The following is a 2,622-nucleotide window of genomic DNA, read 5'->3' on the forward strand; positions in this document are numbered from 1 at the left end:
AAAGAAATATTAAGAGACCCCAATCAAGAAACTGGGGCAGGAATTGTATTGGAAATAAGAAAAGATTCCAAGAGTTGTAATTTTAAACCCATACCAAAGCTATTTAGCTTTTAATACCTTTTCCATTCCTAACCTTAATACCAAAAAGACCTTTCGATCAATCTTAGAAAAATGCTGAGGCAAGCAAATGAAGTGGTTCATAACACTCTGGTACAAACAAGGAAAGAAAGTAAAATGAGAGAGTCTTATAGGTGAAAACCCACACGGGCACCATAAGGCGACGGAGGTTGAGAGAAAAGTAAAATGAGAGAGTCTTATAGGTGAAAACCCACACAGGCACCATAAGGCGAAAAGGAAGTGAAGAAGTGAAAAACGAGGAAAATTTATCGGTGAAAACTCCTTGAGACAATTGAGAGGAGATGGATTAAAAGACTGGGTTGATTAATCCGAAATGCATACCCTGATCATTGGTGCCAGTAATTCCAATCAGATAAGTCCTTTATTCCTTTTCCAACAGTCATCCAAAAAATTGGATTTTTCTTTTCATTCTATAATTGTCGAAATCAGCGTATTTCGTTACTAATAATCTTACTTTCTCCAAGCTTTGAGATAAGTTTTATTCCAAACAAATAAGAAGGAATGTCAAGGTATACTACCAAGATTCAAGGTTACAAAATACAGCCACGAAAGGTGGGAGATAAAATACGGGTGTAAGAAAGATGAAATCAAAAGTGGATCAGCAAAGTCAGAAGAGGCACATGATTACAGTTGAAAGATTTTGAAGGAAAACACACAGAGGGAAATCCTATAGTCAAGGATCAATTACAAAGACAAAACAGTCTTTTCAATCATTCCAAGGCAATAAAGAAAGACGAAGAGAAACATCACCATCGGCAAGAATACCACAACCAGCCACCCTGCTTTAAACTAACGAAGTTTTCTTTGATTTAAAACAGGGGCAAATACAATATTTGTGTCTGGAAATACCTGGTAAAGAATTGAAGAAGTCAGGCGTCCACCTGGAGAATGAGGATGAGAAAAGAAGAAGTCAGGCGTCCACCTGGAGAATGAGGACAAAGAAAAGAAGGAATCAGGCGTCCACCTGAAGAACGAGGACAAAGAATTGAAGAAGTCAGGCGTCCACCTGGAGAATGAGGATGAGAAAAGAAGAAGTCAGGTGTCCACCTGGAGAATGAGGACAAAGAATTAAAGAAATCAGGCGTCCACCTGGAGAATGAGGACAAAGAAAAGAAGGAATCAGGCGTCCACCTGGAGAACGAGGACAAAGAATTGAAGAAATCAGGCGTCCACCTGGAGAATGAGGACAAAGAATTAAAGAAATCAGGCGTCCACCTGGAGAATGAGGATGAGAAAAGAAGAAGTCAGGCGTCCACCTGGAGAATGAGGACAAAGAATTGAAGAAGTCAGGCGTCCACCTGGAGAATGAGGATGAGAAAAGAAGAAGTCAGGCGTCCACCTGGAGAATGAGGACAAAGAATTGAAGGAATCAGGCGTCCACCTGGAGAATGAGGATAAAGAAAAAGAAGAAATCAGGCGTCCACCTGGAGAATGAGGATGAAAATTAAAAGAAATCAGGCGTCCACCTGGAGAATGAGGATGAGAAAAGAAGAAGTCAGGCGTCCACCTGGAGAATAAGGACAAAGAATTGAAGAAATCAGGCGTCCACCTGAAGAACGAGGACAAAGAAAAAGAAGAAGTCAGGCGTCCACCTGGAGAATAAGGACAAAGAATTGAAGAAGTCAGGCGTCCACCTGGAGAATGAGGACAAAGAAAAGAAGAAATCAGGCGTCCACCTGGAGAATGAGGATAAAGAAAAAGAAGAAGTCAGGCGTCCACCTGGAGAATGAGGACAAAGAAAAGAAGGAATCAGGCGTCCACCTAGAGAATGAGGATAAAGAAAAAGAAGAAGTCAGGCGTCCACCTGGAGAATGAGGATGAAAATTAAAAGAAGTCAGGCGTCCACCTGGAGAATGAGGATGAGAAAAGAAGAAGTCAGGCGTCCACCTGGAAAATGAGGATGAAGAAAGAAAAGAAGCAGTCAAGGCACCCACCTGAAGAACGATGGAATGCAATTGAAGTGTTGAAACCAAAAGCCCACTCATGTGAGAAAGGAGCACACTTAGAATCAATAAAGCAGAGGAGTCCCAACAGAATCCCCAGCAAGAAACAACAAGAGTTCCAAAAGGAATACGGAATAAGCCAAATGCCCAAGAGTCACCAAGATATCAAGACAACAAGAAACGCAAGGGCATGATCTAGATAAGATTTTTATAATTCATGTACCATAGTCTAATTTAGCTTTTTGTATTTCCTTTAAAGTAAGGTGTAATAAGGAGGTCAGCAAGCAGTAAAAACAGCACAAAGCAGCAGTAACATCACAGTCCCATGGTAGTCCCAGCTACCAAAAATTCCCGAACTACATTGACCTGATTCCTTTATAGCCAAGGATATGTAGGAAACCTTTGAAGCAGAGGTTCGGTCAAATCTTTCTAAAAATGCTTCCCACGGAGTATTCGAACGGGCAAAAATCGCTCGTGTCCGCTCACTTTATCTTTGTACGAAAACTCTTCAAGTTTCCGCACAAAGAGGGGCAGCTGTGAG

Source organism: Nicotiana sylvestris, chromosome 12 (assembly GCF_000393655.2).
Source record: "Nicotiana sylvestris chromosome 12, ASM39365v2, whole genome shotgun sequence".
Taxonomy (NCBI): Eukaryota; Viridiplantae; Streptophyta; class Magnoliopsida; order Solanales; family Solanaceae; genus Nicotiana; species Nicotiana sylvestris.